Source organism: Schistocerca nitens, chromosome 3 (genome assembly GCF_023898315.1).
Source record: "Schistocerca nitens isolate TAMUIC-IGC-003100 chromosome 3, iqSchNite1.1, whole genome shotgun sequence".
In the NCBI taxonomy this organism is placed as follows: Eukaryota; Metazoa; Arthropoda; class Insecta; order Orthoptera; family Acrididae; genus Schistocerca; species Schistocerca nitens.
The window spans coordinates 560,964,066-560,991,564 of record NC_064616.1 but is presented as its reverse complement, the minus strand read 5'-3'; the positions used below and the strand labels follow the sequence as shown (position 1 = coordinate 560,991,564).

Here is a 27,499-nt window from a genome sequence, read left to right as displayed (position 1 = left end):
TTTTTCTGAAGGCTTACGTAATGACCAGTTTTCCATACCTAAACGTGTACTGTGACCAGTGCCATCGTAGCAGTATCCCATGTTTGTTTTTCTCATTTCCAGCTACCTTGGCTAGGGATCTTCGCTTGCAACTATCCAAAAGAAGATCAAGTGACTGTACAGCCAAATATAATAGAACAGAAATAGTTTTAAATAATTAATTCAAATCTGTCATGAAGGGCGGGTGACAGCTTTGAATATAAAAGGGTTTAGAAGTCAGTCTATTATGCATGTTTTTTGGAAGTAACTAACTCGTATTGGAATGTGCAACTTAGCCACTTTTCCCGACAAGTGGTTTGGTCACTTTTCCAGATCGGAAGCAATGTCGACATTAGTGATACACAGAAGAAACTATTAAACTATAATAAATAACAAGGAGCTACATCTGTAAGCCAAATGGCGTTGTTTGAAGAGTGATAATGTAAGAAAGTATTGTTTTCCATAGAAATGAGGTAACAAGTATGCCACAAATGACTTGTTTTGCATCAGACGACTCGAAAACAAAACTAAAAATTAACAGAAAAAGCTTCCTCCGTTAATCTCACTGTCAACGCGGCGATACGCATTCGAACTACTCTAACCACATCTGGGCAGACAGCGGCGCTGTTCAAGACAAAAAATATGCAATGACCATTTTTCCCACCTTGGCCACTTTAACACACCTTAACATTAACCTTATTTAACGTTTTGGAATACGTCTGTTGATTGCTTGATGCATATTATTATAAAACACAGATGAGAACAGTGGGATGCATGAATACTTGATTTGGGCCACGTGCAGCACGTGGACCGCAGTTTGACGACCACTGGTCTAAAGGGAAAATGGCTTCATTGGTAAATACACTCCTGGAAATGGAAAAAAGAACACATTGACACCGGTGTGTCAGATCCACCATACTTGCTCCGGACACTGCGAGAGGGCTGTACAAGCAATGATCACACGCACGGCACAGCGGACACACCAGGAACCGCGGTGTTGGCCGTCGAATGGCGCTAGCTGCGCAGCATTTGTGCACCGCCGCCGTCAGTGTCAGCCAGTTTGCCGTGGCATACGGAGCTCCATCGCAGTCTTTAACACTGGTAGCATGCCGCGACAGCGTGGACGTGAACCGTATGTGCAGTTGACGGACTTTGAGCGAGGGCGTATAGTGGGCATGCGGGAGGCCGGGTGGACGTACCGCCGAACTGCTCAACACGTGGGGCGTGAGGTCTCCACAGTACATCGATGTTGTCGCCAGTGGTCGGCGGAAGGTGCACGTGCCCGTCGACCTGGGACCGGACCGCAGCGACGCACGGATGCACGCCAAGACCATAGGATCCTACACAGTGCCGTAGGGGACCGCACCGCCACTTCCCAGCAAATTAGGGACACTGTTGCTCCTGGGGTATCGGCGAGGACCATTCGCAACCGTCTCCATGTAGCTGGGCTACGGTCCCGCACACCGTTAGGCCGTCTTCCGCTCACGCCCCAACATCGTGCAGCCCGCCTCCAGTGGTGTCGCGACAGGCGTGAATGGAGGGACGAATGGAGACGTGTCGTCTTCAGCGATGAGAGTCGCTTCTGCCTTGGTGCCAGTGATGGTCGTATGCGTGTTTGGCGCCGTGCAGGTGAGCGCCACAATCAGGACTGCATACGACCGAGGCACACAGGGCCAACACCCGGCATCATGGTGTGGGGAGCGATCTCCTACACTGGCCGTACACCACTGGTGATCGTCGAGGGGACACTGAATAGTGCACGGTACATCCAAACCGTCATCGAACCCATCGTTCTACCATTCCTAGACCGGCAAGGGAACTTGCTGTTCCAACAGGACAATGCACGTCCGCATGTATCCCGTGCCACCCAACGTGCTCTAGAAGGTGTAAGTCAACTACCCTGGCCAGCAAGATCTCCGGATCTGTCCCCCATTGAGCATGTTTGGGACTGGATGAAGCGTCGTCTCACGCGGTCTGCACGTCCAGCACGAACGCTGGTCCAACTGAGGCGCCAGGTGGAAATGGCATGGCAAGCCGTTCCACAGGACTACATCCAGCATCTCTACGATCGTCTCCATGGGAGAATAGCAGCCTGCATTGCTGCGAAATGTGGATATACACTGTACTAGTGCCGACATTGTGCATGCTCTGTTGCCTGTGTCTATGTGCCTGTGGTTCTGTCAGTGTGATCATGTGATGTATGTGACCCCAGGAATGTGTCAATAAAGTTTCCCCTTCCTGGGACAATGAATTCACGGTGTTCTTATTTCAATTTCCAGGAGTGTAGTATCAGTGGAATTACTAGGCAATTTGTAACTAGGAAACAGCAAAATTCCAATTGTCTACCTACATCTCCTTCTCTAAGGTGTTGAATCCATCATGTATAGGTATTGCCTGCCGTATTCCATTATGTGGAACACCAATACGAGCAGAAATTCTGCATGTGCTAACTGAACAACTACGTTCGACCAACTGAATAAAGTCTGCTACATCGCACACACTTTGTTCATTTGCCTGTTGAGATAAAACATGACTGCTGCAGGTTGCACATCACTCCTGAATTTTACTGCAACCTCGAGTAAAGACTCTGGAATTCAGTACTCTGCATTTAGGAAATCGTCTACTATATTTTTATAAGCAACGGCAGGGTCTCCATTACAAAACGCATACAGAAATACCATGTCACTGCGCACAGCATTTGCAAATATAAGGGTCAGTCAAATGGAAACGTGACAGGTGTAAAAAAAGTAAGTAAACTGTTCATTTTTTTAGAAGAAACTGGAATTAGAGTTAATACATTTATCCAACGGTGAGGCAAGCTCAAGGAAAAATGTTTGTAGTTGCCTGAGGAACCATAATTGTAACAGCCACGCACCTTTTCGTCCAAAGCAAATCAGCGACCATGAATGTCTTCCTTCAACGCTCAAAAAATATGGAAATTGCATAAGGAGAGATTGGGACTGTATGGGGGATGTGAAATGGATCCCCAACAAACCATATGCTGTGCATGCAAAAAGATTTTATAACATGGTTGTTTCAAATATGCAGTGTATAATATGCTTGGAAGCTGTAAAAAAAAAAATATGGCAACATGATTTCATACTTCATCACAGGAAACATGTCACATATAAATGTTGAAAACCATATATATTAAGTGAAAACTGAAAATGCAGTTTAATTAGCTAGTTAGCTACCAGATGGCAATAACACACCTAGATTCATACTGCTACTCATAGATGGCAGCACTTTAGCTCACTTTGTCTCAGTCAATGAACTCACTAGTTACATGTGTAAGTTTGGTTGCCTGACTTAAGGTGCATGAAACTTTTTTTTGTTATAATTTTTTTATTTTTGCAGATAATCGAATTGTGATTGCATTTTTGGATAGTAAAACCACCCCTAAAAATTCTACCTTGAATACATGGTTGTGGGTTTGGTTGCCTACCTAGCAGGGGCAAAGGGTAAATATGAAAGATAATTTCTGTATCCTTGTTAAGAAGATGGACATTATTTTTAATCTATCCATTCACAAAAAAAGAATGAAACTGATGGTTTAAATTTTGTTCATTTAATAGGGAACAATCATTATTTCATTTCTTACATAGCTGTTACAGTTGCACTGTAAAAACAATTAATTTATCTTATTCATTAGCTATAGTTATTGCTAAATCCTGAATTTTCTCATTAAATGGAACAAATAGAGGGTGATTTGGTTCATAAATCACTGTTGCACAAAATTCTAGATTATGCTTAAATGATACAATCATATTTGTTTTGCAGTGAAAATGATATGTATGCTTTATATAAATTCCAAGAGCTTATTTAAACTTAATATTAATTAATTCAAATGGAATAATTTTAGGAATATCATTAGCATTAGTTTTTTCATTAGCTTCAATGATTTGTTAACTGAATCGACATACAACTCAACATCACTCTCAGTTCATTTTAACATTCATCTACATTAATGTAAATATTAGGCTTTTTGTGTGATTAAAATTTTCTAAACATTTTAATGCTTATTGACCAACAGGAATTATTATTGTTTCGCTATCACAATACAAGAATATGTTTGATGTGACATTTTGGGTTAAAAATGTTGTGTAGAAACAGTAGTACAGTATATAAATTAAGTGAATCACAATTCTGGGTTGCAATGAATAAATATGAAGAAGAGACAAAAAGTCTTAAATAATATATAACTGAAAGAATGTTAAATTATATGGACAATAGTGAAGGTACAGTTTTTGGAAAAGACCTGTCAGTATGTTTAAGTATTTTGGTAATTTTCCAGTTAAATTTGATGGAGATAAATTAATTATTGGTGAAAAAGAACATGCAGGAACAAAGAGATTGAGGGATCTTTTAACTGAAAAATATAGTACTATGAATGATTTGAATACAGAAAAATTTAAATCTAGTGATTTTTCAAATTTTGCTGATATAATATAGAGCTTGGGATCATTATACACTGCTAAAAACACAAATAGAATAAATCAAGTAGGGATATTAAATACAATAATTTGAGAAAAAGAAATTGTTGATGTTCGTTTACCAAAATTAAGACCAATGACAGATTCTTCATCAGAAGTTGAGAAGAAAGCTGAAGCATATACTGAAAAATCAGTTGAATGTGTATAGTTGAATGGTGTTAGGCCATTAATAGATAGGTTAATGATCATTCATAGTGAGAGATTGCTGGTAATAAAAATTATCACAATGGAAAAATTGGAAAACTAAAATGTTAATAGTACATATAAATACCTCATTAGAACAATCCAAAGGGTATACAGTGTTGAATTAGATCTCAGAATAATTTACCATATACATTTTGGAAAAGTGAAAAATATAAAAAAGGTATAATACACACATTAATTAACAAATTAGCATGTGATCTACTTGGCAGTAATTATTGAGAAAAAAGAGAAAAATTATATGTAAAGTGATTAGGGCTTTATGATTCATGTAATAGTGGGTAACTAAAGATAATTTTATTACATAAAATAAATTATAAAGCTGACATTTCAGTTTCTCTATCCACTAGTTATGCTGATGATGACGATGTGTCTATATTCATAAGTCAGTTAACTAAAGAGACTGCAAATTATCTATTTGAACTGAATGGTGTTAAAATATGCATTGTATATGAATACTACAAAAAATGGACTAATGTCCAAAAATATTTTATAGCCAGTATATTCTAATGTCTTCAATATCAAGTTCTGAAAACATATCTGTATTTATTTATTATGACATTCATTTGTTCATTCCATATATTTTCATTTGCTTTGAAGTTATATCCTTTTGACTCAATTAACTGTTTAGCCAATTTTCTGTTCACATTATCTTCTTAGGATATTCATCATATATTTTACAAATAATGCAGCTAGTTTCATTTTAGTTGATTGATCTAATACACCTGTTTTTGTTATGTATATTATTTCCAGTCTTTAACTGTAGCACAACTTCTAGTTCAATAAAAATAGGATCAAATTAAATGGTAGTAAAGTTTGACTTCATAATCTGTAGGTCTATGATATTTATTATATCACTATATTTATTTGTATCCATACAAAACAGTCTGATATAATATGATGTATCATTAAAGTGTGTGATAATATTTTAATTTCATCCATTCTATTTACACCTATCTACTACTCAACTATTATTTATTTTATAAAGACAACACTCTTGAATAAAAATATTAAATAATTTATCATCATCTGGTCTACCACTACTACATGTTGAAAATCTACTTTGAAAATGCAGTTTAATTATTACGCCCCCAACTTGAAAATATATATAATGTGATTTGTTTTCATTTCTACATCCTTCAATATAATATTTTCAGCTGGAAACATTCTTTATCTTTATCATTTAGTTCATTTTCTAACTCATCTACAGTTTGTTGAAGTTTATATTCACAATACATTCTAATTGATGGCAACATATCACTAGTACTGAATTTTTAAACTATTTAGCTTCATTTTTCTTACATGATTAAACAAGAGAATATAATCTAGATTATTAAGTAAATATAGATGATTTCTAATTTCCTTTTAATAACTCCAAATTGGAGTAGTATAAATTCTCTAATACATTTTTGTCATCTTCTTCAATATGTTTATATCCTCCATCAAGTTCTTTATACTTTAAAAATTCAGCTACATCTTTAGCTTTAAACCATGGATGATTCCTTAAATCAATACTAACAAACACTTGCTTATCACTGTTTGATAGTCTGTTGTTAAGGGTATTTATAATGTACTCTATTTATACACAAAAATAATTATAGTAATTTATTCTTATTATCTTAAAACTAATTGATTGCAGCACTTCTCCAGTTTCCAGCTTTAAAAATGATTTGCCTCATATTTTTTTAGAAGATAGAATTCATGAATATAATCCAGATTCATTTTCGAATACAGCATTTTCTTGTTGTTTTAAACTATAGTTGCAATATGGGGTTGAAAATAAATTTGTCTTATTTTATCATTATCTCCTTTTTTTTGGTCAACATTATCAGTATCTTTATGTTATAATATTTCAGCCACATATTTAGGTTTAAACTGTGGTTAATTATTGTTATCCAAAATAACATACACACTCTCATTGTTAAATACAAGATTATTTGTGTTCATTGTGTTTATAAAATCATGTATATAAAAATATTTTTATTGTATGTAAATGAAGATACTGCTATTGCTGTTATTTTGGAAGTTAATAGTTGCACATGATAAGTTTGAGATAATGAAATATTTCAAAGACTGGTTATTTGGATATACCAGTTAATGTAAATACACAATAAGTTTACAGAGGCATTAATGCTGTTTCAGTTATCATATAATCTTGGAATAAATTATGAGATGTAGTATGATAATTAAATTTCGTTCATGTGATTAGAAGCAGTGTGAAAGATTCAACGGGTAATTATAGTGCAAATGTGCATAAATGGAATACGCAAAATATAAAATGGCATTATAAATTTGGAAATAAAGAAGATATTAGAAGTAGCAGATGCTGCATTGGATGATCGTAATTATAATTATAAAGGATGTGTTAGCATAAGTAGGGAATTTTCAGGATTTCCAGCAGGTATAAATTTGGTATTAACGTTCATTAATGGATGTTGTATTTTTTCGAGGATAGTACACTTTTGAGCATAATGTATTTAAAAAAGGTAATGAGTGGTAGTGCAACTATTAGGAACAGAGGGTATTAAATCATTTGCACTAATACCAGATCTCATAATTCTACTAAAAATACAGTTCAAAAGCTTGAACATTTTAGTTATACAAAGGGATTTGTTTCACAAACATTCAGAATACAATGGGACTGTTCCATTTGTTATTTATGCTGATTTTGAAAGTTTTCTTTTTAAAATGGATGCAACTACTTCAAATTCAAATTAATCATATATGATGAAATATCAAAAATATGAACCAAGTGTTACTATGTAAAATATGTTCATGAGTGTTACAGAGATTCAGTGATATTTAGACACACAGTTGCAGCTAAAAACTTTCATGACTGTATGAAAAAAGTAGCAGAAGAAATTGGAACTATATACCCACAAACTGTACCAATGAAAATATTAACATGTGAACAATAACCAGTCCACTCCAAATGTAAACAGTAATCACTATGTGAGTCACCATATACACTAAATGATACAAAGGTGCATTATCATGACTACCCAACAGTAAATTATATATAATTCATTTTTGTTTTTGAAGGAACTTGGTTATGATGAAAAGCAAGTAGATTTGATTCCAAATAATGAATAAAAATATATAAGCTTTGGTATACAAATAGGTTAAAATGAGATTTATTGATTCATTTATATTCATGCCATCATTATTAGAGAAATTATTATCAAAAATATCAAAAGAACAAATGATTAATATTAAACAATTCTTTATTGATTATAATATGGATCTGGTTATTAGAATAGGTGTATAACCTTATGATTATATGGATGGTTGCAACGATTTGATGAAACACACTTAGCATCTAAAAAAGAATTCTATAGCAAACTGAATGAATGTGATATTGGTTATGATAACTATGAACATGGAAAATTAATATGGATTGTGTCAGGTATAAAAGATACAGGTGAATATCATGATTTATATCTGAAAGGTGATGTGTTACTATCAGCAGATGTATATGAAATTTTTCAAAGCTACATGTTTCGAATCATATAATCTTGATCCAGCTTGGTATTATACTGCACCTGGAATAGCATGGGATGCAATGTTGCAAATGACAAAACTACCACATGAATTATTACACAATTACATTATACAATATTATGGTACAAAGAGGAATAAGAGGTGGCACAGCACAATGTTTTAAGAGATATGTAGAAGCAATTAATAAATATTTGTAAGATTACAGTCCAAATAAGGAACCAAACTACCTGACGTTTTAGATAAAAAATATCTATGGTTGGGCTATGAGTCAATTTTTCTGTATGGTGGGTATAATTTAGATACTGGTGTTATAAAAATTGTGTATAATTGAGATATTGGATACATGTTTTAAATTGATTTGGAATATACATAAGAAATACATGTTAATCATAAAGACTATCACTGGCACCAAAAAATAAAAATAAACTATTAACTACATTAAACAATATACATAAATATGTGCTACATTAAAGAAATTCTAAACAACGAATAAAATTAGGATTAAATTTACTTAAATACATGTAATATTAAAATTTCATCAACCTAATTGGTTACAAAAACATATATAGATAAAAATACAGAAATGAGAATGAAACCATTAATGGATTTGAAAAAGATTTCTATAATCTAAAGAATTGCAGTGTAAGTGGTAAAACAGTGAAAAATATATAAATTATGTCCATGTGAAGATTGTATCTGCTGATAAAAAGTGTGGTAAAGTAATAGCTAAGCCAGATTTCTAACATACGACAATATTTAATGAAAATTTAGTAGCAATTCATATGAATAAAACTGGTGGTATGTGTATATTAGACATAGCAAAGGAATTAAGGTATAATTTCAATTATAATGTAATGACGAGTAAAAATGACACAAATACTGAACAGTGTTATCAGCATACAGATAGTTACATATACAATGTAACATGTAATGGTACACTAATGGCCATTAAAATTCCTACACCACGAAGATGACAGACGTCAGACGCGAAATGTAACCAACAGGAAGAAGATGCTATGATATGCAAATGATTAGCGTTTCAAAGCATTCACACATGTTTGGCGCCGATGGCGACACCTACAAAGTGCTGATATGAGGAAAGTTTCCAATCGATTTCTCATACACAAACAGCAGTTGACCGGCGTTGCCTGGTGAAACGTTATTATGATGCCTCATGTTAGGAGGCAAAATGCGTACCATCATGTTTCCGACTTTGATAAAGGTTGGATTGTAGCCTATCGCTATTGCGGTTTATCGTATCGCGACATTACTGCTCGCATTGGTCGAGATCCAATTACTGTTAGCAGAATACGGAATCGGTGGGTTCAGGAGGGTAATATGGAACGCCGTGATGGATCCCAACAGCCTCCTATCACTAGCATTCGAGATGTCAGGCATCTTATCTGCATGGCTGTAACGGATCATGCAGCCATGTCTCAATCAACATGGAGTCAACAGATGGGGACGTTTTCAAGACAACAATCATCTGCACAAACAGTTCGATGACGTTTGCAGCAGCATGGACTATCAGCTCGAAGGCCATGGCAGCGGTTACCCTTGATGCTGCATCACAGACAGGAGCATCTGTGTTTGGCGACATGACGGTGACCGCACTTTGGAAGCATGTATTCGTCACTGCCATACTGGGGTATCACCCAGTGTGATGGTATGGGGTGCCATTCGTTACATGTCTCGGTCACCTCTTGTTTGCATTAACGGCACTTTGAACAGTGGACGTTACATTTCAGATGTGTTACTACCTGTAGCTCTACCCTTCATTTGATCCCTGTGAAACCCTACATTGCAGCAGGGTAATGCACGACTGCATGTTGCAGGTCCTGTACGGGCCTTTCTGGATTCAGAAATTGTTCGACTGCTGCCCTGGCCAGTACATTCTCCAGATTTCTCACCAATTGAAAACATCTGGTCAATGGTAGCTGAGCAACTGGCTCATCACAATACGCCAGTCACTATTCTTGATCAACTGTGGTATCGCGTTGAAGCTGCATGGGCAGCTGTACCTGTACACGCCATCCAAGCTCTGTTTGATTCAATGCCACAGGCGTCTCAAGGTCGTTATTATGGCGAGAGGTGGTTGTTCTGGGTACTGATTTCTCAGGATCTATGCACTCAAATTGCGTGAAAATGTAATCACATGTCAGTTCTAGTATAATATATTTGTGCAATGAATACCTGTTTGTCATCTGCATTTCTTCTTGGTGTAGCAATTTTAATGGACAGTAGTGTATATATGTAGATATGAAGAATATACTTGATGAATTTAATACATATTACTATCCAGCTAAGAATGTGTATGAGACATCACAAGTTAATAAAAAAAGTGTTAGGAAAAATGAAAGATGTGTGCAAAGGAAAAATAAAGAGAAAATTCGTTGAACTAAGAGTTAAAATGTATGCACCAATTGTTGGAAATGACGATTGTAAAAAATCAAAACTTGATTAAAAAGTGGTAGTGAAAAATAGGTTCACCTTCACTGACTATAAGTCATGCTGATTCAACAATAGTGAATAACACTGAAGAGCCAAAGAAACTGGTACACCTGCCTAATGTCATGTAGGGCCCGCGCAAGCATACAGAATTGCCACAACACAATGTGGCATGGACTCAGCTAATGTCTGAAGTACTGCCAGAGGGAATTGACACCATGAATATGGCAGAACTGTCCATAAATCCTTAAGAGTACGATGGGGTGGAGATCTCTTCTGAACAGTATGTTGCAAGGCATCCCAAGTATGCTCAATAATGTGCATGTCAGGGAGTTTGGTAGCCATCAGAAAAGTTTAAAGTAAGAACAGTATTATTGGAGCCACTCAGTAGCAATTCTGGACATGTGGGGTGTCGCATTGTCCTGCTGGGATTATGCAAGTCCGTCGGAATGAAGAGTGTACATGAATGTACACAGGTGGTCAGCCAGGATGCTTACATATGTGTCACCTGTCAGAGTCATATCTACACATATCAGGGATCCCATATAATTCCAACTGCACATGCCCCAAACCATTACAGAGCCTCCACCAGCTTGAATAGTCCACTGCTGACATGCATAGTTCATGGATTTATGAGGTTGTCTCCATACCCTTACATGTCCATCTGCTCGATACAATATGAAATGAGACTCATCTGACCAGGCAATGTGTTTCCAGGCATCAACAGTCCAATGTTGGGCCCAGGTGAAGTGTAAAGTTTTATGTTGTGCAGTCATCAAGGGTACAACAGTGGGCCTTCAGCTCAAAAAGCCCATATCACTAATGTTTCTTTGAATGCTTTTCACACTGACACTTCTTCATTGCCCAGTACTGAAATCTGCAGCAATTTGTGGAACGGTTGCACTTTTGTCACGTTGAATGATTCCCTTCAGTCGTTCTGTTCTTGCAGGATCTTTTTCCAGTCGCAGCAATGCCAGAGATTTGATGTTTTACCAGATTCCTGATATTCACAGTACACTCATGAAATGGTTGTACGGGAAAATCCCTACTTCGTCGCTACCTCAGAGATGATGTGTCCTATCACTTCTGCATTGACTATAACACCATGTTCAAACTCACTTAAATCTTGATAACCTGCTATTATCGCAGCTGTAACTGGTTTATCAATTGCGCCAGGCACTTCTTGCCTTATACTACAGCACTGTATTCTGCCTGTTACATATCTCTGTATTTAACTACGCATGCCTATACGAAGTTCTTTGACACTTCAGTGTACTTAGATCAATGACTTTAATTAGAAACTATAAACATGAAATATGTACAGTGAAACTAAATAAAATAGCATTGAGCACATATGATGATGAAAAGCACATAATAAATTATGGATGAAATACATTACCACTTGGAAGTTATAGTTTACTGTAGATAACATGATCATTAGTTTTGTGATTTCATTTTTCATTATCATTAGTCTATAAATTTAATTAATCATTATCACTAGTTGTATATATTTAATTAATCAATATCATTAGTTCTGTATATTTAATTAATCATTATCATCCAAGTAGTAAGATAATATACAAAATGGCTGAAAATGATATTATGTTTATATATAACTGAAAAAATTAATCTGATATTTGTATAATGTGTCATTACAAAATATTTTACAGTAATAAAACCTAATAATATTTTTAATTATAATAATGAACTGTTAAACTCGATTTATAGTGATGTTGATATTGCAATGACTGAAACATGTAATCACTAAAATGAAAAGGGTTGTAGTAAAAAATTTAGTAGTGATTTTGAATTGTGTTGTATAATCACTAAAAAAATGATGATATTAAATGAACATAAATTTGTCATCAAGTTTTAAGATTTACGTTCTATATTTTAATTACGGATTATATACTGACTGTTTATTGATAATTTTCTAAAAATGTTGTGGATGATCTTATTAATTTCATCTGATATTCGATATTATTTATTTATGCCATTTAATTCATTTATAATGAATAAAAATATATTTCATTTACCATTATCATTATTACATATATTTCATCATTAGTTATATAAATAAATGTTGATTTTGCATTAAAATAAGATTTTCAAAATGTGATCGTTATTTTCAGACGAATTATGGACCTATTTTTATTGGACTGGTTGATTTAGATCAAAAACGTCTATCTAAAAAATCGGCTTGCAATCATATAAAAGTGCTTCATTTTCGAACTTGCGGTGGAACATACATTTTACTTCTGTGTACCTCACGAAGACTTATGGACAGAGACTTCATAGTAGGAAGAGGTTGGGGTTTAACGTCCTGTCGACATCTAGATGCTTATAAATGGAGTACAAACTTGTATTGGACCAAAAATGGGGAAAGAATTCAGTCACGCCCTTTTCACAGGAACCATGCTTGCATTTGGTGTAAGTGATCTAGTGGAAGCAGGTAAAATCCGACATAGATGGTTGAACAGGAATTTGAAATGTCGACCCACTTGCATGCGAGTCCAGTATGCTAACCACTGTGCCACCTCACTCAGTACGAAATAGGTAAGGCAAGAAAACTTTCCTGACACCATATCAAGAACCTTAGATGACTACCATGCTGTTTTACAGTGTCCAGAGTATGCTCATAATAAATTTAATGTCTCTGCTTTGTTAAAGCTGTGTTCGCTACAAGTGAAATATGTTAATCAATGAATGTGTGAGTGGCTAGACTAGCAAAATGTGTGAGAGGGGTCTGTTAACTTCTCTACCTTAAAATAAGTACTAAATGTCAGTATTAAAGAAAATATTGAATGTATGGTGATACAGAATGTAAAAGAAAGTTTTTATTATGACATTGTGACTTTTATTTTAATGTAATATGAAACACAGTATTACAAATTATGTTATAATTTTCTAGAGTTGAACAACTAATGGTCAATTTCACTTATACACGCCAGAATATTTGCTCATTAAAAGTAACACTGTTGACAAATAATGTTATTTTTATATATTTTTTGTGCATTTGCAAAATAATTCACTGTTTTCATGTCTTGTAGATGTGGGCACATGAAGCATCTTCCTTTTGGTGATCTTCCAGTTGCAGCAATCTTGGTCAGCTGGCTACTAATTCCACAATGTGCAGTGGCTTGTAGAACTTTGTATTGGAGGCAATGGCTTTTTGAATCACCTCTCACTATGATAAAAGTTCTGTTTTTATCAGATATACCTTCCTTCTGGTGGGATGATGCTGCAAAAATAAGCACAAGATATTTTTTGCTACTACATCCAATACTTTTGTCCATAAGACAAAGTACAATCTTTTTGACTGTCTCTTCCAGGTTAATGTGCATTCATTATACAATAATGTTGTTTTTACGTCTTTCATGTACAGTGTTGCTGTTTTGCAGAGACTTAGTAACATCACACATTTGTTCTTTTTGGACACACAACATACAACTGTTAAAGTGTCTTTTGGACGAAAATAATGATTATAAAAGTCCTGAGGTCACGGAAAACATCACTTTGAGTGGAGTTTCCTTTCTGTTTAGTTACACTCCATTGTACTGGACAAGGTGGAATTTTCATGATACTGTGTGCTCGTATCCTACTCACTGATGGCACTGATTTGCTCTATTGAGTTGCATCATGACCAATAAGGAAATCAGCAATTCTGTAGTCTGTATAATCTAACTCTTCACTGCTTGTATCAACTGTGATACTAGAAGATGTGGGTTCATTATCATTAAGACCATCAGTCTCTGGATTTCTGTTTTTTCTTGATCAAAGAGAGCTTCATCTTCAAGCCATTCAGTAATAGTTGATTTAAAGTTTTGTTTGTGCTACAAAATTTACAGTATGTCCATCTGAAAGTGTTTGGCATTAGGGAATGCTCTTTCCTTCAACTTAGTACTGGGATGTAGCTTTCACAGTGCTTCTGACTTCTCAATAAAGAGTACAGTTGTGCCAAACTGATAAGTGTTATCAGTAATCTAACTGCTTTAACACGTCATTCTCGTAAGATGTAAATAAACAATTGGAAAGGCACCTGATTCGCTATGAGATTTAATAGATCGCTGTCATCCTTTATACAAGTAGGAAAGCAAAATTCATCAAATAAAATAATTAATTTGATTTACAAAAAACTACTTTCCTTCTGAAGAACGTCCACTATATGTTGAGGGATTACAAAGAACATCAATTAAAATAAACAAATTTTCAAAAATATTCTTGAAAGAATGATGGGTTGCCGTCTATAAATGACCCCTGTATTGCATCCAACACATTAACACATGTATCAGAACACACAATCATACAATTAATGAGTTTGTTTTCTTTTACAGTCTGTGCCTTATGATTGGTCATAATGTTTTGGCTTATCATTGTATATCACTGTATGTACCAGCGCAATTATATCGTTGTACGATTCATGGCTCAGGCGATATGACGTCATAAACACAGAGCTGATAAATACTGCTGCAGCATGTATGCCTTTTAAATTTATTACTTCTTTGCTACTAACTGTATTTGCAATACATTTCGCTGACAGTATCCGCATACGTGGCTGGATGTGCCTACAAAAATATGTCACTACACGACACATAGTTCAAGAGATATGACGTCACAATCACTGAGATACCTGAAAAACTGCGGCAACATAAACAAAACAAAATGGTTCAAATGGCTCTGAGCACTATGGGACTTAACAGCTATGGTCATCAGTCCCCTAGAACTTAGAACTACTTAAACCTAACTAACCTAAGGACATCACACAACACCCAGCCATCACGAGGCAGAGAAAATCCCTGACCCCGCCGGGAATCGAGGGAAGCGAGAACGCTACCGCACGACCACGAGATGCGGGCGGCAACATAAACGACGTTAAATTTATTGCTTCTTTACTGCTAGCTCTATTCAAAACACATTGCGCAGATAGTAGCCAAATGTACCACTGGATGTACCTGAAAAGTTGTACCATTGTGCGACACATAATACAGACGATACGACGTCATAATATGTTAAACATATGTGAAATGTATTTGACATGTGTGTACGCGAACAAAGCCACGGGTAAATAGCTGATTCTAAGCCCCTGGAACGATTTCAGCCCAATCTGGTAGACGTATTAGTTACGATCTGGAAAGACTGGAATAAATACATATCCTGTTATTTTTCTTACAAATAATTGTTTAACTGCGGATAAGATCGCGGGGTGGAGCTAGTAATTTTCATATTTTTCGTCACTTACCTCAGTTTTTAAATGTTATCTCCTTGTTCCGTATGACAAAACTACGAGTAGAATCGACATGACTGTAGGGTTCCACTAAAATGAACCATAAGTTTATTGGCGATGGTGCACGGTGAATATCACGGAGGGTGTGTTTCAAGGAAAACAGATAGCACAGATAGTTTTACTGTTAAGCATAAACATTCATAGAATATCTACAACAGAGGGTTTCCGCGAAAAGTGACCTCCCTAGACAACGACCGGGCTTGATGCCAAGGCATTATCGAACCGGCAAGCTCCAGTGCGAAGATTTTCCCCTGACTGCAGCTTCCTGGCATTCGGCCGAACCGAGTGGTGTGGTGTGCACGCCGGGGAGCCGGAAATAAACTCGGCGTTCTATCCTGCCACCGCACTTATCATTTCCCGGGCATCTTTTGAATTATTTCATGCAAACAAAGAGCCTGCCCCCAACAGGCACTATGATATAGTTCTTAGCCACTCTTCTCGCTGACGAACACACATTTTTCTTATTTATTAGTATGTGTTATTTTTACGTAGAGTACACGTGGCATTTGTCGTTAAGTTCATAAAATTTCACTGTGATTTGCTTCCATTAACTTTTCAGACGTTCTCAACTGCCAGTTGCAAAGTATCTCAATTGTTATGAACGTCCTCAGGCCTGCTTCAGAACTTTTTTTTAAAGTGGCACTATCAAAATGACGGATTACATTATGTTTGAAGTCGTCTTAACTGTACCAGTGTATGTAGAGTTCTTTTGCGCCCATGATGGATTCAACACAAACTAACTTTGTGTTCTGCCTTACGGCAGGTCGTGTCATGCGGGAAGCCTCGTCAGAGACGTCCACCGCATGAGCGTCTAGGGAAGTGATTCCAGTCGTTGTTTCCCGTTGCCTTCCATTGATGATCATGAAATGAGAATGAGGACAACACAACACCCAGTCCCTTAGCAGAGAAAATCTCCGACCCAGCCGGGAATCGAACCCGGGCCCCTTGGCGTGACATTCCGCCGCGCTGACCACTCAGGTATTGGGGCGGACTCAACAGTAACAGGATCTAAAAATTTTCATGAGAGAAAAGAAATCGTCCTCTTAAGTGGAGTTGTTAACGCAAATAAACTCGCAAACTTCTGTCCAGGTTTCCTTTAATTTCGTATTCTCTTCGCACAAACGAATTTTTTAAAAATTCTGGATTCTTATATGTAACGTATTTTTGAGTTCATCCACTATATTAGGATATAAATTCACGCAAAGTTATTTGTTATTATTTCCTCTCCTTTCACCTCTCCCTCCCATCCCCTGCCCGCCACTCTTCCCTGCCCCCCCCCCCCCTCTCTATCTCTCGTATTCACGTTTAATTATGTGTTTCTGGAGTAATGCACGTTGTGGGCTCTGCTGGCTGCCATAGAGAAGGGAATCCACAAAATACGTGATGTGAAGACTTGCTCTAGGCTATAGTTAACATTAACATGGGACTATTACATGGTATAACGCCATTACGAACATCTGATTTAGCGCCAATACCACAAAATATGAAGCACGATTTAGCACTCAGAACGTAGACTAATTACCCTTACGCATATTCATGTCATACTATTACGAAAAAGTTGTTTACAACTAGTGGCGGCTCCTGAGTATTCATCCTGGATGTTCACAAATTTTTAGATTCACATAAATTTGAGTGTGTGAAATTAATAGCATCTGCTGTATAACAATTATGCTTATGAACAAATTTATACAACTACGGGCACTGCCAATAATAATAACAACAGTTGTTGTTGTTGTTGTCGTCTTCAGTCCTGAGACTGGTTTGATGCAGCTCTCCATGCTACTCTATCCTGTGCAAGCTGCTTCATCTCCCAGTACGTACTGCAGCCTACATTCTTCTGTATCTGCTTAGTGTATTCATCTCTTGGTCTCCCTCTACGATTTTTACCCTCCACGCTGCCCTCTAATACTAAATTGGTGATCCCTTGATGCCTCAGAACGTGTCCTACCAACCGATCCCTTCTTCTAGCCAAGTTGTGACACAAACTCCTCTTCTCCCCAATCCTATTCAATACCTCCTCATTAGTTATGTGATCTACCCATCTAATTTTCAGTATTCTTCTGTAGCACCACATTTCGAAAGCTTCTATTCTCTTCTTGTCCAAACTATTTATCGTCCATCTTTTTATAATCCTGTATTCACCTGACCAAAAGTCTTGTCCCTCCTGCCACCGAACTTCGCTAATTCCCACTATATCTAACTTTAACCTATCCATTTCCCTTTTTAAATTTTCTAATCTACCTGCCCGATCAAGGGATCTGACATTTCACGCTCCGATTCGTAGAACGCCAGTTTTCTTTCTCCTGATAATGACGAACTCTTGAGTAGTCCCCGCCCGAAGATCCGAATGGGGGACTATTTTACCTCCAGAATATTTTACCCAAGAGGACGCCATCATCATTTAACCATACAGTAAAGCTGCATGCCCTCGGGAAAAATTACGGCTGTAGTTTCCCCTTGCTTTCAGCCATTTGCAGTACCAGCACAGCAAGGCCGTTTTGGTTAGTGTTACAAGGCGAGATCAGTCAATCATCCAGACTGTTGCCCCTGCAACTACTGAAAAGGCTGCTGCCCCTCTTCAGGAAACATACGTTTGTCTGGCCTCTCAACAGATACCCCTCCGTTGTGGTTGCACCTACGGTACGGCTATCTGTATCCCTGAGGCACGCAAGCCTCCCCACCAACGGCAAGGTCTGTGGTTCAGGGGGGGGGGGATAACAATAGTAATAATAATAATAATAATAATAATAATACGCATAACTTAGCTGACAAAAGAAAGAATTGTTTTTGTAGAATTTTGTTGTTTTATCCATAATTAAGTACAGGTTAGGGCAATAACGAAATAATGTGTAAGCTTTCACAACCCTCCATTTCACATTTTTGTGGTGAGTTTTTGTGCTTTCCTATTTTTTTGGACAAATGTACAAAATCCCTAACAGATGTTTTAACTGTCGAATTTAATCAGATATTCTTACGCTGCATCCACATAACAGCTTGTGCCAACTGTACACCTCCTTGTTAAATGTTCGCTTGTAGTCACGAGTATTTGATTTCGTCACTCTGTCAATCAAAGGATCTGTTCTCGGAGGCCCTAGTTCCTTTGCGGCTAACTTTTTCTGGTAATTTACTTCTTTGTTCCCAGAATGAGATTTTCACTCTGTAACGGATTGTGCACTGATATGAAACTTCCTGGCAGATTAAAGCTGTGTGTTGAACCGAGACTCGAACTCGGGACCTTTGGCTTCACTTGACTAGAATAGAAATGAGGTGCTGAGATCCATAAAGGTCCTAAAGCACACTGCAGTCGATCCAACATTTAAGTGAATATCAGAGAAACTAGTTACACAGATTTTCGTGATTTTTCATATATATATAATGTGGGCCTACAGTACAGATAAACCTGACTCACCATAAGATCAACACATTTCAGAAGCATGAATGAATGCTACAGTCTCACAGTCGACGGTGATGTGCTTTGGGACCTTATGATTCTCAGCGCCTCAAATGTATTACTGTACAATAAAATTCATAATTTAACATTCTATAACTCATTCAGATACCCGCAAAGTAGGTTTACTATCAGTACAACTTAAACATATACTGAAGTCCGATCTAATTTTATTATAAAGTGTGTGAATTAGCGTATCTAAGCAGTGTGCTATCATCTAGCAGGGTTTATATCCGAGCGAACGGGGATAAAAGTCTACCACAGTATGCTACCACTTAGTGGCACTGATTTAACCTTCTAGTTGAGTAGCAAGAGCTAGCTGTGCACGTCGTGACCCATGCACATTGTTCATCAAATCCGTATGTACGAGGGTAAGTCAATTATTGGTTCAAATGGCTCTGAGCACTATGGGACTTAACTGCTGAGGTCATCAGTCCCCTAGAACTTAGAACTACTTAAACCTAACTAACCTAAGGACATCACACACATCCATGCCCGAATCAGGATTCGAACCTGCGACCGTAGTGGTCGCGCGGTTCCAGACTGTAGCGCCTAGAACCGCTCGGCCACTTCGGCCGGCTAAGTCAATTATTATCCGCAATTTAGTTATATTTTTGTTTATTTTGGTAGTACTGTCGTTTTATGTTGATGATGCATGCTTTGTTTATTTGTTGTTATATCTTTGCAATTTGCAATTTTCTTGGTTAGTTTCGTTATCGCTGCCGTGCTGTTAATCATGGCTGCTCCACTGTCTATTTGCACCAAAGAAGAGCAACGTTCAGAGATCCTTTTTTTGTGGTCGGAAGGCGTATCAGGGACCGAAATTCATCGAAGACTTTCGGTACAGTACGGGACCAGTGTTTTGCCACAACGGAGTGTCTACGAATGGATTGAAAAATTCCGAAATGGCCGCACAAGTGTTACGCACGATGAAGGAGCTGGACGACCGTTTACCGCCACAAATGAAGAAACCATTGAGCGTTCACATGAAATGATTCTCTTAGACGGACGATTAACTATTGACGAAGTGGCACATCGTCTGCAAATTAGTCACGGTTCTGCCTACGAAATCATCCACAACAAACTTGGGTTTCATAAAGTTTGAGCAAGATGGGTCCCAAAACAACCCACACGGTTGCATAAAAAACGCGTTTGGACATCTGCACCAAACATTTGGATCGCTGTGGTAACAAAGGGGACAACTTTTTAGACAGGATCATTACTGGTGACGAAACATGCATCCAACATTACGAGCCGGAAAGTAAACGGCAGAGTATGAAATGGAAACATCCATATCGCCGTGCAAGAAAAAGTTCAAGACCCAACTGTCCGCAGGAAACTGATGCTTACTGTTTTTTTTTTTTTTTTTTTTTTTTTTTTTTTTTTTTTTTTTTTTTTTTTTTGGGATGCACAAGGTTTACAGTGAGATGCTTACTGCCAGGCTAAAAGCCTGCAATTCGAAGCAAACGCCGAGGGTTGCTCTCAAAAGGTGTTGTGTTGTTGCACGACAGTCCCCGTCCGTATACTGCTGCCCACACTGCTGAAACGCTCCAGAAACTCAAATTTGAAGTACTGAATCATCCTCCATATACTCCCAATCTTGCCCCTTCTGACTATCACTTGTTTGGTCCACTCAAACAGGCATTAAGGGGCCGTCGATTTGCCTCGGACGAAACAGGGAAAGAAGCGGTGCACTCCTGGCTCGCAGCTCAACAGAGAACCTTCTTTTATGAGGGCATCAAGAAGCTTGTACAACAACGTACCAAAGGCGTTGAAACGCAAGGAGACTATGTCGAAAAATGATGTTCTTGTAAGTTTCCTATTCGATTAGAATAAAATTTTATAACTACTTTGTGGATACTAATTGACTTACCCTCGTATTTTGACCGTAAGGCAATTACGTCACGCGAGTTGTGCATGTGCAAAAGCACCTTAAAACGTGCACAACTGGAGGTGTGCTAGCGACCCTGATGCCAAGTTTCACGGAGTCTAGAGGAGCAGTAGCGCGGTATATTTAAGTGCCATATCTTTCAGATTGCAGCATCTGTGTTACGTTTAGCAACACTCAAAAAAAAAAAAAAAAAAATCCGCAAGGTGTCGAAAGTTAGAGTGTTCACGGGTTCCTGTGCTCTTACAGAGCAGCCACCACTGTTTATAACTTACAAATTCCAGGGGAACGTGATATACTAGGGTATACATTGTGGTAGCAAAATTCAACCGGCAACGATGAGTTTAAGAGGAACATTCTTTTAAAGTAAATTGCAGACAATAGATAATACCTAAAGGATTGTGCAACTGTCCATCAAGAGGTATTTATTTAATAGTAATAACCATGAGAAAACTATACCGAACAGGATACTTCGAGATTCTTTACACAGAAGATAAATACCTGCCACAATGAAATCGTAAGCCAGTCTTTGCCATCATCATCTGGGCTTTCGTTTCACAGGACAAGAGACAGGTTAGTGCGTTTCGTTCGATAAGTAACACAAATTTCTTGTTCAGCTAAGGAATCATATGTAAGAATGGCATTGGTGAATTCATTTATTATATTTCTGTTAAATGACTTTAACCTCCCATCATTAATAATGAGCGTTGCTTAACTGAGATAAGATGCGGCGCATAAATGTTCCGAAATCTTTTGAAAGAACTAACATATCAGTTACCGGCGTCGATTTTATAGGGAGATATGGGGATTATGGATGTGTCTACGAGTGTGGTTGTGGCTCAAATGGCTCTGAGCACTATGGGACTTAACATCTATGGTCATCAGTCCCCTAGAACTTAGAACTACTTAAACCTAACTAACCTAAGGACATCACACAACACCCAGTCATCACGAGGCAGAGAAAATCCCTGACCCCGCGGGGAATCGAACCCGGGTACTCGGGCGTGGGAGGCGAGAACGCTACCGCACGACCACGAGCTGCGGACAAGTGTGGTTGTCAGTTTTGTTTTCCCACGAGGAGGTCCATGTGGAACCTTGAGTCTAAAAATGGTTCAAATGGCTCTGAGCACTATGGAACTCAACTTCTGAGTTCATTAGTCCCCTAGAACTTAGAACTAGTTAAAGCTAACTAACCTAAGGACATCACACACGTCCATGCCCGAGGCAGGATTCGAACCTGCGACCGTAGCGGTCTCGCGGTTCCAGACTGCAGCGCCTAGAACCTTGAGTCTAAATCTAATGCAAAACATGACTGTAGTAATGCATACTGCCAAATTATTTCCCAACTAGCAAAGAGAACACAATGAACAGAAGTAGCTACGTTGGCGCTGCTATCTCCCCTCGCATGTTCGGGAGATAGGCCGTTCGAGATAACCACCCTGCAGTACTTGGTTCATAGAATGAAAATTCCAAGGCAAATAAACACTCGTATTGATCGACGCAACTTAATTTCCATACTACCAAGACCTTATCTTTCCTCCGGAAAAAATCCCGCATGTAGATGGAAAAGCTGTGCTTCTAAATGGACGTAATTAATTGTGTCACTAGACCTGAAAATCCGTCTTGCAGTACAATGAACATACTCAAAACTTCCGAACGGTCATATGATTTAGAATAATTTTATCACTCAGATAATACTTTCTTTCGAGCGTCCTCACTCCTTTGCATTTTCTTTCGCAAAATGGCTAAGTGTTACTATTCATATACTGGATACAGTTAAATAAAATACTACAGTTTATTTTTATAACAGATAGTTGAAATGAAAGTGAAAATCACAAACAGTGAATTTTCCATTTATGTTCACCGATTATCGTACTAAATGATTTGTAATAGTGAAGATCTCTGTGTTTCTTGGTAGCTCACAGTAACAGGATAAATTTTGAATTCCTTCCATTCTTCTTTATTCTGGTAACCTAAATCAAGTTTTTCAATTAGTTTTACCTCGAATACTTTTAAACTGAGGTAATTTTACACTTTTTGATTAGAGATCTAACGCTTTATCGAGGCTATTAATAAGCTACACTACATTCACCTGTATAAATTTTCATTATCCAGTCAGTAAAATTTCATTGATATTTTTATGAAATTATACGTGACGGAACCAATTCTTCACAACCTGGTATACATAAATCGCATTATCGACGTTCACCCTGCTGCTGCGAACACCGGTCGCTCCATAGTTATTGTTACTCTGAGTGATTTGAACTTCCGTGAAATGAAGGAAAGCAGGAAGATTAGGATTTAACAGCCCGTTGACGATGAGGTCACTGGAGACGCAACACAAATTCTAAGAGACGTGTCCTTTTCTAAGGACCTAGCCCGGTATTCGCCTCGAGGGAGAGCTAACATACTTCTTTTCTTGTGATAATTAGCACATCGGTACTATATCATGAAGAACAGCAACGTTCATCAACACACGAAAGCGTCACAAGTTATTTGAGATGGTACCGTCACTAAATGCGATGTGTACAAAGGTGCTGTTTTCGTGGCAAGGCAAAGCATACGTTAAACGTAGATAGTATTTTCGTTTAATTTAAGATTATATTTTTTACATCGTTGCAGAAGAAGGTAATTACACGATAGTAGAATATGAAGCAATTAAACAGAACATACTTAACAATAATTAAAGCCAAACAATACATTAACCGTAATAGTAAACTCAGAGACAGCAGACAAATCGTACATTGTGCGTAAACTAATAATTTTAACTGATACGTCAATTTTCTAAAGGCTAGTAGAAGTGACCACTGTTAGTATTGTAAAGCTTCTGTGTAGAATGCAATGTAGGAAAAGCACAAAAACAGAGGAATATGCAAATTTTAAATGCATATTTATTCTGTAATTCACTGTCATATGTTCAAAATAGTAATATTTTTGAATTTGTCTCAATGAGCATTACTGTTGAGCAACCAAACAATAGTATAATTTTATTTGAAAAATGAGGTGTCGAAGTCTAAGTATCGGTGGTCAATAACGTTAAGAAAACACGCTGGGGTCTCTTTACGAATAGGCTACCTTGTGACTATTCTTTAAAGTGAAAGTAGATTTTCAGTATCTCGCTGGCATCAAAAGACATCTAAGGTAAAAGCGATAGGTACCTCACCCTGTGTGTAAAATGGAAAAGCATAAACCAATCACAACTGCCATCCTTACACAAATAATAAAGAAGTCAATGTCTCTAGGAGCAAACGAAGCGCAGTATGTACTTAAACCGTCTTATTTATCTTACAGCATCCAGTCAACGTTATACTATAACAGTATAAGAGAAAAAGGTGATTTAATATGTAGATAGTCTTTCCAGGGGACTCCACAACACAGAATGTGGTCCCATTCCAGAACATAACAGTGGCGTGGTCTCGTTGGCTACACGTAACAATAAGCGGCAAAAAACGAAACAACCACAAGAAAAAAAGGTGCCAGTGAAATGTTCTCTTATTTGACTAAGAGTCCTAAATGAATCAAATAAGCAGACATATACATTATCAATTATAGGGGTATCTACGACTGGTTCTAGAGTCATTTAGTCAAATAATACAACGCTGCGTAAACAATGCTTTCAGCTGGTGAGAATTTACTCCCTTTCGTAGAATTTCCCTTTAGGATGACTGACTCAGAGCAAAGATTATGCTTTCAGGAGGACCTTGCACGAACGTCGTTTGCTCACAAAGAACCATAATTCGTTCTTTCTTTGTTAGAAAATAACGAAGGAGAAACCGAAGAACTGTAATTTAATACAGAACTCTTCTTGCTTTAAGTGCGCGCTTCTAGAAATGAATCGCCGTGTTCTTCCGACTTCCATAGGTCGTGCAACAACAATAATATGGACACTGTGAATTAATACCCTCGGTTAACAATCGTTTTTAGTTTTAGAACGCAGTCGTACAGTGGTATATCGAAAGATATTAACTGGTGCATTCTGGGCAATGCAACATTCTTACATTGGTGGTTTCCGGTATAATCAGTTAGCATAAAACATTAAGAGCTTAAAACGGAGCACCGTTGTTACTTATTCTCAATATGACTGCTGTAACATAACTATATACTCGAAGAAATACTTGCATTGTTGCAATACTTCTTTTAAAGAAAGGATGGTTACGTAGGAAGGGAAGGAAAGAGAGAGCAGAAAAGTCCCGTGCATCAACTTAGACGTGGATAACTCCATTCATTATGCCAGATGAAATTTAAAGCGCCAAAGACAGTTTTAGTCAGGCGCAAAAAAGAAACGTAAGGTTGAGGTAGTGTTTAACAACGTAACTGTAACGTACATTATCTCTAATGCATTACAGATGGAGCGAAATGAATAGGAATATATAATGTCAGTACTGGGCAACTTATTTTTATTTTTTGACATTAGTTAATTGCAATAACGAAATACTTCAGTAGTCGTTAATATAGAAGAAAGTGCCGCCACAAAATTTAACACAACTGAAGAAACTTGTTTTTGCCCCGTGTATAATATAGAGCTACTTCAACAACAGCCAAATACATTTAATTTCCTTACAAAAGGCAGTTACACCAAAGCAGTTCTCATTGAGAAACGCATTATAGGAGAAAAAATATTAATGGCTAAAGGCAATAATATGTAACAAAGCAGACAAGACTGAACAAGTACCTACTGTACAGAAACTTCAGGGAAAGCGCTCATAGTCACAAACAATAATTAACCCAAAGAATGGTCAAAAAGATAAATAGCCTTGCTACAACAGTACAGACTCCAGAATCCGACAGTTTCAAAAACAACTGTCAGACTGCCTCCGTCAAACACTTCTCATCATTCCTATACGAATGTACGACGTATTTTAGTGCCGACAAATACTGAACCAGTACGATTTAAACATAGACATTTATAACAGAAATTAACTGTCACTTACCCGTACAAGCAATTCAAAGAAAGAGCTGCGAATGGCCCTGGAGCACAGAAATATGCCTGGAGTGTTCTGAAACACGAGCCGGCTGACAGCGACGTGCGCCCTCGTAGCGTACCTGTTGGCGTCTAAGGCGAAGCGCCGAGTGACACTGGCGGCCGCCCTGTCACCATAACAACCGCCGCCCTCTCTGATTGGTCGCGCGTGCTGTCCAATAGCCGCCCTCATTACTGATTAATTACGGAAGTTGCGCACCAGTGCTTTTGCCTGTGCAATCAAGGAAGTCGGGGAATCCTATTCCTATGACTTAATGTGTATATTCTGTAAAAATAAACGTTGCCGCGCATCGAAGAAGGTATGAATCATGGAATTCGAGTATATAACTTTTTTGTACTTTATCCTCGGTTGCAACATATCAAAAGCGCTTTAGAGAAATAATAAGAAAAATAAGAACAAAGGGAGATATCAGTTTCACGTCTCGTTGACATCGAGGTGAATATAGACATAACACTATCTCAATTAGAGATAAAAAAACTAAATAAAGCTGGTTGTGTGGGGATTTGAACACAAACTTAGTCATAGCGCCACCTCACGCAGTAATCGAAAGATGATTAAATCGACATTTTAATTCACTAATAAAGGACTTAACCAAAGCGATGCCCGTTCATTGGTCTAGGGCTATGATTCCTGCTTCGGGTGCAGGGGGTCGCGTATGCTCCTCCAAAGCGATGCGCACGTCGTCTGCAAAATCCTTAGTAAGTCAAATAGCTTTATATGTCAAACAATATTAAGTTAGGAATAATGCCATAGCCATAAAAGAATTACAGACTTGTGTACACTGACATGACGAAAGTCATGTGATAGCAATATGCGCATGCTACACTATGTGATCAAAAGTATTCGGACACCCCCAAAAACATACGTTTTTTCATATTAGGTGCAGTGTGCTGTCACCTACTGCCAGGTACTCCATAACAACAACCTCAGTAGTCATTAGACATCGTGAGAGTGCAGAATGGGGCGCTCCGTGGAACTCACGGACTTCGAACGTGGTAAGCTGATTGGGTGTCACTTGTGTCATACCCCTGTACGCGAGATTTCCACACTCCTAAACATCATTAGGTGCACTGTTTCCTATGTGATAGTCAAGTGGGAACGTGAAAGGGCACGTACAGCACAAAAGCGTACAGGCCGACCTCGTCTGTTGACTGACAGAGACCGCCGACAGTTGAAGAGGGTTTTAATGTGTAATACGCAGACATCTATTCAGACCATCACACAGGAATTCCAAAC

General features: G+C 37.7%; 1 protein-coding gene across 1 annotated transcript in view; it reads right to left on the bottom strand.

Moving 5' to 3' along the window:
• LOC126249656 (calcyphosin-like protein) overlaps positions 1 to 26,345 on the bottom strand; it is a 357,664-nt gene extending 331,319 nt beyond the window's left edge. Inside the window, exon 1 of the mRNA XM_049951334.1 lies at positions 26,213 to 26,345. The gene's annotated coding sequence lies outside the window, so the exon portion shown is untranslated. The remainder of the gene's footprint in view (positions 1 to 26,212) is intronic.
• Between the last annotated feature and the right edge of the window lie 1,154 nt (positions 26,346 to 27,499).